The following is a 12,487-nucleotide window of genomic DNA, read 5'->3' as shown; positions in this document are numbered from 1 at the left end:
CTACACACTTAAGGTTCGGTGACGCTAGGGTATAGAGATATTAGTATGCGAGTAACCCGAAAGTTTGTTCGGAGTCCCGGATGAGATCCCGGACGTCACGAGGAGTTCCGGAATGGTCCGGAGGTAAAGAATTATATATAGGAAGTGCTATTCGGCCATCGGGACAAGTTTCGGGGTCACCGGTATTGTACCGGGACCACCGGAAGGGTCCCGGGGGTCCACCGGGTGGGGCCACCTGCCCCGGGGGGCCACATGGGCTGTAGGGGGTGCGCCTTGGCCTATATGGGCCAAGGGCACCAGCCCCAAGAGGCCCATGCGCCAAGAGAAGAGAGGGAAAGGAAGAGTCCTAAAGGGGAAGGCACCTCCGAGGTGCCTTGGGGAGGAGGGACTCCTCCCCTGGCCGCACCCTTCCTTGGAGGAAGGGCCAAGGCTGCGCCTCCCCCCTCCCTTGGCCCTATATATAGTGGGGGGAAGGGAGGGCAACCAACCCCCTGGCGCCTCCCTCTCCCTCCCATGACACATCTCCCTCCTCCCGCAGCGCTTGGCGAAGCCCTGTTGGAATCCCGCTACTTCCACCACCACGCCGTCGTGCTGCTGGATCTCCATCAACCTCTCCTTCCCCCTTGCTGGATCAAGAAGGAGGAGACGTCGCTGCTCCGTACGTGTGTTGAACGCGGAGGTGCCGTCCGTTCGGCGCTAGGATCATCGGTGATTTGGATCACGACGAGTACGACTCCATCAACCCCGTTCTCTTGAACGCTTCCGCGCGCGATCTACAAGGGTATGTAGATCCACTCCTCCCTCGTTGCTAGATGACTCCATAGATTGATCTTGGTGACACGTAGGAAAATTTTGAATTATTGCTACGTTCCCAACATGAAAAACTCCTGCTGATGGCTTTTGGAATCACTTGATTATGAATCATTTGATGCGTGCGAACCATGCCTCATGGGCAATATGACTAAAACTTTGTTCTCTGGAACAATGGAGCAAGCAACTGACTTATTGAAAATAATGCATACCGATGTATGCAATCCGATGAGTGTTGAGGCTCGCGGCCGGTATCGTTATTTTCTGACCTTCACACATGATTTGAGCAGATATGGGTATATCTACTTGATGAAACATAAGTCTGAAACATTTGAAAAGTTTCAAGAATTTCAGAGTGAATTGGAAAATCATCGTAATAAGAAAATAATGTTTCTGCGATCTGATCGTGGAGGAGAATATTTGAGTTACGAGTTTGGTCTTCATTTGAAACAATGTGGAATAGTTTCGCAACTCACGCCACCTGGAACACCACAGTATAATGGTGTGTCTGAACGTTGTAATCGTACTTTATTGGATATGGTGCGATCTATGATGTCTCTTACCGATTTACCACTGTCGTTTTGGGGTTATGCATTAGAGATAGCTACATTCACATTAAATAGGGCACCATCTAAATCTGTTGAGACGACACCTTATGAACTGTGGTTTGGCAAGAAACCCAAATTGTCGTTTATTAAAATTTGGGGATGCGATGCTTATGTGAAAAAGTTTCAACCTGATAAGCTCGAACCCAAATCGGAAAAATGTGTCTTCATAGGATACCCAAAGGAGACTGTTGGGTACACCTTCTATCACAGATCCGAAGGCAAGATATTTTGTTTCTAAGAATGGATCCTTTTTAGAGAAGGAGTTTCTCTCGAAAGATGTGAGTGGGAGGAAAGTAGAACTTGATGAGGTTCTCCCGAATTGGAAAGTAGTTCATCACAGAAATCAGTTCCAGTGATTCCTACACCAATTAGTGAGGAAGCTAATGATGATGCTCATGAAACTTTAGATCAAGTTACTACCGAACCTCGTAGGTCAACCAGAGAACGGTCTGCACCAGAGTGGTATGATAATCCTGTTCTGGAGTTCATGTTACTTGACCATGACGAACCTACGAACTATGAGGAAGCGATGATGAGCCCGGATTCCGCGAAATGGCTTGAGGCCATAAAATCTGAGATGGGATCCATGTATGAGAACAAAGTGTGGACTTTGGTTGACTTGCCGATGATTGGCAACCATAGAAAATAAATGGATCTTCAAGAGGAAGACGGGCGCTGATAGTAGTGTTACTATCTACAAAGCTAGACTTGTTGAAAAAGGGTTTTGACATAGTTCAAGGTGTTGACTACGATGAGATTTTCTCACTCATAGCCATGCTTAAATCTGTCCAAATCATGTTAGCAAATTGCCACATTTTATGAAATCTGGCAAATGGATGTCAAAACTACATTCCTTAATGGATTTCCTAAAAAAGAGTTGTATATGATGCAACCAGAAGGTTTTGTCGATCCTAAAGGTGCTAACAAAATGTGCAAGCTCCAGCGATCCATCTATGGAATGGTGCAAGCATCTCGGAGTTGGAATATACGCTTTAATGAGTTGATCAAAGCATATAGTTTTATACAAACTTGCGATGAAGCCCGTATTTACAAGAAAGTGAGTGGGAGCACTACAACCTTTCTAATAAGTATATGTGAATGACATATTGTTGATCAGAAATGATGTAGAATTTTCTGAAAAGCATAAATGAGTGTTTGAAAGGAGTTTTTCAAAGAAAGACCTCAGTGAAGCTGCTTACATATTGGGCATCACGATCTATAGAGATAGATCAAGATGCTTGATAAGTTTTTTCAATTAGTACATACCTTAACAAGTTTTGAAGTAGTTCAAAATAGAACAGTCAAAGAATGAGTTCTTGCCTGTGTTGCAAGGTGTGAAATTGAGTAAGACTCAAAGCCTAACCACGGCAGAAGATAGAAAGAGAATGAAAGTCATTCCCTATGTCTCAGCCATAGGTTCTATAAAGTATGCCATGCTGTGTACTAGATCTATTGTATACCCTACACTGAGTTTGGCAAGGGAGTGCAATAGTGATCTAGGAGTAGATCACTGGACAGCGGTCAAAATTATCCTTATAGGACTAAGGAAATATTTCTCGGTTATGGAGGTGAGAAACGAGTTCGTCGTAAAGAGTTACGTTGATGCAAGCTTTTTACATCGATCTAGATGACTCTAAGTCTCGATCTAGATACATATTGAAAGTGAGAGAAATTAGCTAGAGTAGCTCCATGCAGAGTATTGTAGACATAGAAATTTACAAAATACATACGGATCAGAATGTTGCAAACCCATAGACTAAACTTCTCTCACAAGCAAAACATGATCACTCTTTGGGTGTTAATCACATAGCGATGTGAACTAGATTATTGACTCTAGTAAACCCTTTGGGTATTAGTCACATGGAGATGTGAACTAATCACATAAAGATGTGAACTATTGGTGTTAAATCACATGACGATGTGAACTAGATTATTGACTCTAGTGCAAGTGGGAGACTGAAGGCAATATGCCCTAGAGGCAATAATAAAGTTATTATTTATTTCCTTATATCATGATAAATGTTTCTTATTCATGCTAGAATTGTATTAACTGGAAACTTAGTACACGTGAATACATAGACAAACAGAGTGTCACTAGTTTGCCTCTACTTGACTAGCTCGTTGAATCAATGATGGTTATGTTTCCTAACCATAGACATGAGTTGTCATTTGATTAACGGGATCACATAATTAGAGATTGATGTGATTGACTTGACCCATCTGTTAGCTTAGCATGATGATCGTTTAGTTTGTTGCTATTGCTTTCTCCATAACTTATACATGTTCCTATGACTATGAGATCATGCAACTCCCGAATACCGGAGGAACACTTTGTGTGCTACCAAACGTCACAACGTAACTGGGTGATTATAAAGGTGCTCTACAGGTGTCTCCAATGGTGTTTGTTGAGTTGGCATAGATCGAGATTAGGATTTGTCACTTCGAGTATCGGAGAGGTATCTCTAGGCCCTCTCGGTAATGCACATCACTATAAGCCTTGCAAGCATTGTGACTAATGAGTTAGTTGCGGGATGATGCATTATGGAATGAGTAAAGAGACTTGCCTGTAACGAGATTGAATTAGGTATTGAGATACCGATGATCGAATCTCGGGCAAGTAACATATCGATGACAAAGGGAACAACGTATGTTGTTATGTGGTTTGACCGATAAATATCTTCGTAGAATATGTAGGAACCAATATGAGCATCCAGGTTCCGCTATTGGTTATTGACCGAAACTGAGTCTCGCTCATGTCTACATAGTTCTCGAACCCGTAGGGTCCGCACGCTTAATGTTCGGTGACGATCGGTATTATGAGTTTATGTGTTTTGATGAACCGAAGGTTGTGCGGAGTCCCGGATGTGATCACGGGCATGACGAGGAGTCTCGAAATGGTCGAGACATAAAGATCGATATATTGGAAGCCTATGTTTGGACATCGAAATGATTCCGAGTGGTTCGGACATTTTTCCGGAGTACCGGGAGGTTACCGGAACCACCCGGTAGAAGTTATGGGCCTTATGGGCCATAAGAAGGAAGCACACCAGCCCACAAGGGGCTGGTGCGCCCCCTTGGGCAGGGGGCCGAATTGGAATAGGTTGGGGGGGGGGGCTTTCCTTCTCTCCTACTCCTCCTTCCCTTCCTCTCCTACTTCAACTAGGGAAGAGGGGGAATCCTACTCCCGGTGGGAGTAGGACTCCCCTAGGACGCGCCATAGAGAGGGCCGGCCCCTCCCCTCCTCCACTCCTTTATATACGGGGGAGGGGGCACCCCATGGACACACAAGTTGATAATTGATCTCTTAGCTGTGTGCGGTGCCCCCCCCCCCACCACCATAATCCACATCGATCATATCATAGCGGTGCTTAGGCGAAGCCCTGTTCCGGTAGCATCATCATCACCGTCATCACGCCGTCGTGCTGACGAAACTCTCCCTCGACACTCTACTGAATCGCGAGTTCGTGGGATGTCACCAAGTCGAACGTGTGCAGATCGCGGAGGTGCCGTACTTTTGGTACTAGGATCGGTCGATCATGAAGACGTACGACTACATCAACCACGTTGTCATAACGCTTCCGCTTACAGTCTACGAGGGTACGTGGACAACACTCTCCCCTCTCATTGCTATGCATCACCATGATCTTGCGTGTGCGTAGGAATTTTTTTGAAATTACTGCGATGCCCAACAACGCGAGCTCTCACTTTCTCCGCCACTGAAGCGGCGCGCCGGCCGGGCACTGTCCGTTGCATGCCCGGCTGAACACGCCTCCTCACCGCATTCAAAGGCCTCCATTAAACTCGCGTGGAAGGCGAGAAACCTACTGCGGCCTCATGTCCATTCATGAGCGGGCCGGCATTAAACGCAACGTTGATCGAGCTCCTCCCGTTCGCCCTCTATTTAAACGAGACTAGACGCCGGCAAGAATCACACCCCTCCGCCACTCCCCCATCTTCTCCTTCACCATTTTCTCCAATCTTCTGATGGCTTCCAAAGAGCAGTTCTCCGGCATACAAGCCGGCTGGGTGGCCCGTCGAGCCCGCCGGATACGAGCGAGACAGCTCGCTGCTCCACCTCCCTCGCCTAGCCCGACAGAGCCAGTTGCCGCCCCAAGTCGGCGTGTGGTTCAGCAACTCATCGCTTCAGGCCAGCTCGATGAGTAGCTAGTTGCTCCACGCCGGCACGATGGGGAGCACGGCGGCATGGGCATCACTGCATCCAGTGCCGGCGACCGTGCCATCCGTAGCCGCGCCATGCACGCAGAGAAAGAAGCCATGTGCGCGAATGTCGACGAGGTGGCGGCCAACACGTCGGCGTCTGCCGCTATCATTAAGGAGAAGTAGAACACCGGAGGCCCCCGCAACTTGGGTACCAGGAAGGCCACCATCGGCGCCTTGCCGGCTTGTACTGCCGGTGACCTATCCGGTTCTTCTTTATCTTAGACCATCCTGGGCACTCGCTGAGCTTCACAGAAGCACCCTTCCCCTTTGGTAGCACATTCTTCGCCACTCCAATGAGCGGCGTAGCCGGACATAGGGAAGATACGGAGGAAGAATATGCCTCCGGGACTCCCGATAGTCCGGTGAACGGGTTGCTGGACATGGGGAAGACAAATGAATCTGCCGCGGCCGGCCGTAGACTAGTGTAGTGTATTTGTGTCGTGGGAGTGAAGCTCCGCTCGACCGTATGTGCACATAGTTTTACTTTTTTAGTTAAAAATGTGTCCAAAATGTAACCGTCACGTGCAGCTTTACAAGAGTATAATCAACGTGGAACCAAAGGCAGGTGCCTTAATCGACTAGGCGGAAGAATCCATACATCGGGCAGCCTCTTGTCATATAATTCTATGCCTGCCATACAAGAAATTCGAAGGATTGACATGCTGACAAGTAATGCACCACTAATGTGAACAACGTTAGTTCGAACATGACAACATTTTTTGCTTTTCGTGACTAGTGTAGAGTAATTTTTGGTAGTCTCGACAACTTTCCAGATTGTCTGATGCCCAGGTAATCTGGTCGAAAGTGACTTCTATCCACCACCTTGTTTAGCCGAATATAGAAGACTGTTTCTTCTAAACATAGTCCTCCATTAATTATTTTCATACTCTACAGCAACGTCCAAACATAAGCAAATCCAGTGGCAATTAATACAATGCTCACACCTGCAGATCGCATTCCATAAGAAAAGAGAGAAGAGGAAAAAAGAAAAGAAAAGGCTAGTCCTGGTAGGGTTTGGTGAGAGGAGAAAGTACCCATCTGATGAAAACGACGGATCCATGGACCAGTCCAGTCTGAGTTGAGGTCGCTTGCAGTCAACATGATTGCACTGTACGTGCTTATGTGATGATGCGTTGGCATGCTATCTACTAGTAGCTCGAGATGTCCTAGTACTACTACTATGTTTGTGCTGGCTGAATGCATCTGTTTTACTACTGATTTCAGAAGTGCTGGACACGATAAATACGGGATGTCGCCTCAGGTATCAAATAGGCACCCGTCTAGTTTCACAAAAAGGTGTATAATGATGCCAGGTACCATCAAATAAAACCAGAACCGTGAATTGCAATGTGAAAATGCCATGCTGACCGGGGATTGGCAATGTGAAAAATGCCCACTATATCTCTGAATGACACATTGGATGGTATATATTCCAACTCAGTGATCTTCAGACAGCTGAAAGGCGCACGCACACATGAGATCGACCCCCGACACCGGCTTTCAGCAAGTTCGTTTTCAGTTATCCAACAGGGTCATGGGAACGGATGGAAGCCAAAAAGAAGATTGACATGACACGATCGAGTGCAACATACAACCTTTCACCACATCTGAAATGATCGGAGGGCACTGAGGGAATGGATTGTTCTTCTTAAAGGAACTAGCTTTTCGGCGTCTAGACGAAACTTTCAGGAATTCTCGAAACACGTCGTTTCTGACCGACGCAGTGCGGCCACGATGAATTTCTTCGCCGGGACGCTTTTGCTGGTGGCGTCCAATCATGGTGGTTTACCGATCTAGTACGACGTTTGACATCGTATGCGCCCGTGCAACTGGCGCGAAATTGGCTGGCTGGGATGGATCGTATATGTCTGGCGCCTTGTGGACATAATTCCATGCCATAATTGGTGGTGCCAGGAAAAACGCTTAATTAGTCGTGCGGCACAAGATAAGGGACGGGCGAATTCGATGCCAGCAGGCAGCTGACATGAAGCGTGTCACCATATCTTGTCTAGGCTTTAGTTAGGTGTTATAACACGTTCGTACCGAGCCATATGTGACACGCTGGACCGTGCATTTTGTGCAACCATCTGTGTGCATTAGAAAACACGTTTCTTCAGAAATGCTGGATTCAGATCCGGATCTGGCGACTAGCTTTGGTTCTCTGTAAGTTGTTGCAAGGATTAGAACCTAGTACTTTACATTTTAGTTCTGTTGGATGCAACATTTCTGCGGCTGAAGATTTAGCTGTTCCATTTCCATTTTTTCGATTTACCTTTTGGGCCTGAGTTATTTGTTCTCTTTCCCCTTTTTAGAAAACCACGATCACTTCAGCCTGATGAAGTTTCTGACAGAAACGAAGCTCAGAAGCTACCTGACGGGGATGGAAAGATCTTGTGTGCTGCGGGCTACGGCTGCCCGTGGTCAGAGCGAGCCATTTTAGGTCACTGCACGTACCATTGTTTAGTTCAGTTCATGATTCACTTAAATCTCTTCATGCTTGCCGATGTTCATGTGACTTTCATCTTCTGCAAGTTGCTGAAAAGATGGTGGATGAAGAACCGACTTTACATTTTAGTGACTACCCTTCATATAATTCTGTTGCATCCACCATTACGATGCCGTAGTTTTGTTACTGGTGCATTCCCAAGATTTCGCTGTTTCATTCTGCTGTAATCACTCTACATGTACCCTGTAAACGGGGACATAACATGCAAAGCCCGTCTAGCTCAATTCGTGGAGCGCAAGGCTCCTTTTTTTTTTGAATGTTGACAGGAGAGCTACCAAATTCGTTGATTAGAAAGAGCTATTACAAGCAAACCCTAAAGAGGAACGCTTCGCATAAAAGCAACTGCAAAAAAAGAAGAAAGAAAAAAGGCTAATTGGTTTACTGAGGAAAACCGAGCAAAAAAAAACTAACAGCACGTAGCTAGACTAGGCTAAAAGCACCACAATACATACAAAGTGCCGGAAGACCAACACTCTACAACACACCTGGCCGGGCACCCGAGCGCCTTCACTGCTATCAAAGTGCACACCGAAAACCGTTGTATCATCCGGGCTGGCACAAGCATATCTGCAAATCTCGACGATATCATAGAGGAACGGTATGTCCAAAAGGAGGCAAACCTATGCCGCTCCAATCCCACGAGGTTGACTGGCATAGCTTGCCTGGCACTCCTTTTATGTGAAGGGTGCTCTTGTTGCCCCCACCGTTGGCCAAGCGACAAGCCGCAACCGGATGCACTACCAACGACTCCACACTCACCACATCGCTACCTGCTCCGGAACAATCACACCACCACTGAACGGGTTATCTCGTCAAAGATTTGGCTCCAAGGCAATGCTTCCAACGAATTAATGACGCTGCAGGCGCCACCATCACACATAATTTTCACCGAGAGACAAGATCTTGGGGTTGAGAGAGGTGTTAGGTCCCCTCGATGACGCCTCCAACAAGGAAAATCACACCCGAAGGTGTCATTCGCCACCATCCCCTGCCGAAGTCAAGCGGGACTTTCATCCGAAGAACCGAGCACCTATGACGGGAACTATGTCCCCTATACACCATCACTATACATGATCCAGTACAAGCACTACACCGAAAAGCACTGGCTGGAGCACCACCAGCAATGCAAGCCTAGAAACAAGCTCCGGTCTGGCACTATGGCAGACCACCAACCCGACGGGAGTCACCATGACAGTGCAACTTAGTGCCAAACTATGGTCCTGGGTTCAAGCCCCAGGGTGGGCGATTCATTTTTTTTTTCATTTTGACTCTATAATAGGTTGCCCTACAACAATGCAACTTAGTGCCAAATTATTGTTTTTTTATTTTCAGCGCCCATTTCGTCTGATTAATGTTGCTTCTATAGCCTAGTATGTCTATGTGCCAACATGTGTATTGCTTCCTGCTCTATGAGCTGCCTTTCAAAATTCTTGATCTTGCCTAGTTGCATTTTTAGTGAATATTCTTGATCTTGGCCCTCACACGCCCCGCTCATGGGCCGGCAAATGTAGAAGGCGAGAGCTCAATCACATTTGACCAGTTTCCCCCTGGTTCGCTCGATCGCATTTGACCAGTCGTGCTTGATTGGTTAACCGGTCAATCATTGACTTTTGAAACAAACACGATTTTTTTCAAAAAATCCACAAAATAACGAACAAAATTTGTGAATTAAAAAATGTTCATCGTTTTTTTAAAACCTCAGACTTAAAAAAATCAAGAATTTGAGCAAAAGTTCATCCCTTTCAAAAAAAGTTAATCGATTTTTCTGAATTCATCAAATTTGAAAAAAATGTTTATCAATCTTGAAAAAGGTCATAGGTTTTCAGAAAAATAGTTCACAAATTCAAAAAAAGTTCATCAATCGTGAAAAAAATCATGAAATTCGGATAAAGTTAACCAGTTTTTGAAAAAAAATCATGGATTTAATTTTTTATCAACTTTGATAAAAAAAGGTTCACGCATTTTGAAAAGAAAGGAAAAGAAAAAAGGATCAAGAAAAAAGAGAATAAAAGGAAAAAGAAATAATAATAATAATAATAATAATAATAATAATAATAATAATAATAATAATAATAATAATAATAATAATAATAATAATAATAATAAGGATGTAACCAATCACATCAGGGTGTGTGTCTGGTTGGCTACACTAGACGAGGAGGTGTGGGTGTGCGCCAAGTTGCAAAATACACTGTAACAGACACTTAATCACCGTAATGCTCACCTACAGCGCCACCTCAAATGGGCAAGCCCCAAGTTTCCATTACAGCACAACATACGCACGACACAACACAGTGTATTCATATTTTTTTTCTTTTTGTTTATATTCCGAAGATATTATAAATACATATATTACACAACTTAAATTACTTTAAAATTATAACAACCACAAATTTAAAATTATTATTTCAATGTAGAAGCATTGTTAGCATATTTTTTTTCAAATCTTGTTAGCATTAAAAAAGAGGCATTTAAAATATATCCACGTTTTCAAAAGAAAAAAAACGTGACATTTTAAAAAATGTTTATGCAATATAAAAAATGTTCGTGTCATTCAAAAAAAATGTTTCATACCATTCAAAAAATTGTACACTACATTTTTAAAACTGTTTGTATCATTTTGAAAATTATACAATGTAAAAACATGTTCACTTAGTTTTAAAAAAATGTCCCATAACATTCAAAAAAGTAAATTTCACATTAAAACATCAGATATTTCAAAATATGTGTGCGACATTAACAAATGTATGCATTGTAAAAAAGATTGTTCATGTAGTTTTGAAAAATGTTTAGTATCATTCATAAAATGTTTCAACATGTATTTGGTAAATGTTTAACACATATTCAAAAATATATATTTTAAAAAATGTCAATAATGTATTTGAAAAAATAGTCAGTATAACTCAATGTTTCGGATGTATAGAAAAAATTACAACTTGTATTGAAAAATTAAAAGGTACAAAGCATAAAAATAACAAACTAAAAACAATAAGAAAAACACATGAAAAAATAATAAACTTGCACGGCGGCTTCTAAAACTGGATGAAACCGGCGCATATAATCTTCCCAAAACCGCTCATGACCGCTATGGTACTGGCCGGGCCACTAGCGTCGCGCCAAAGGCAAGACCGCATTGGGATTGGAATGTCAAGCAATTGCACTAGATGAACCTTTACTATAACTACAAATAAAATGGACAATAAATGGACAAGACAAGCCTAGGAAAGACCTAAATTGCGCATATCAGTGCTCTAGTCTCTCCTCTGTTTAAGGACGCTCGTTTCCCTCAGAAAAGAAAGGGAAACGATATGGTTCAACCGACGGATAACACGTGGGGTGTCGACCGCCTTCCCATCGCGCCAAACGCCCCACATGATGCCCAACACAATTTTGCAACAAGACCCCTGTTGCAATTGCACAAGGGTTGCAATAGTGACAGGGCACTGGCGGAGATGTTATTTTTTTGCAACAAGGATAATGTCGCAAAGGGGCTTTTGCAACAACATCTCTGTTGCAAAGAACTTCCCAAGTTATTTGTGGGCTTCACAACATCGCCTGTGTTGCGAAGGGCCTTTCTGCAACAACAACCATATTGTAAAGAATTGCAACAAAGGTTATGTGCGAAGGGACTTGCGCAACATGCCCATTGCGGCAAAATAATGCGCCTATAGATAGACATCAGATGGCATCATCCAGCGGCTCGCATGGCGGCGGATCTTTTAAAAGATCCACTGGTCGTAGCAGCCCAAGAAAAAGAAATGGTTTACAATGTTGGATTGGGCTTCTATACCTCGGTTGCTGCGAGGTGTATGGAACACTCGCCTATAATACAACATACACATGGCACAACACATTGTATACTTATTTTTCTCTTTCTATTTTGTTTATATTTTAAAAATATTCTAAAATACATATATTCCAAAACTTATTCTTATTACAGAAAATTAGAAAATATTAATTTAAAAGATGTTAATGCAGTGTAAACTGCGTAAAATATTGTTACCATAATTTTTTAAAATGTTGACAGCGGTCAAAAAGTTGTGAAAATTAAAAAATGTTCGTGTAATCCAATAAACGTTATGTACCTTGCAAAAACAATGTTACAAATGTTCAGGCATTTCAAAAGTATGGTAATGACAATGTTAAAAATGTTCATGTAATTTTATACAAATGTTTTGTGGCATTGAAAATTCACCCTTTCTGAAAATATGCCTGTGACATTTTAAAAAAATGTTTTTAAATGTAAAAACAAGATCGCATAGTTTAAGAAAATGTTTTGCAGCATTGAAACAAGTCACCGTGCATGTGAAAGTTATTAAACACATATTTGAAGCAATGTTCA

The sequence above is a fragment of the Triticum urartu genome, chromosome 1, assembly GCF_003073215.2.
Source record: "Triticum urartu cultivar G1812 chromosome 1, Tu2.1, whole genome shotgun sequence".
NCBI classification, from domain to species: Eukaryota; Viridiplantae; Streptophyta; class Magnoliopsida; order Poales; family Poaceae; genus Triticum; species Triticum urartu.
This window is presented reverse-complemented; position numbering follows the sequence as displayed.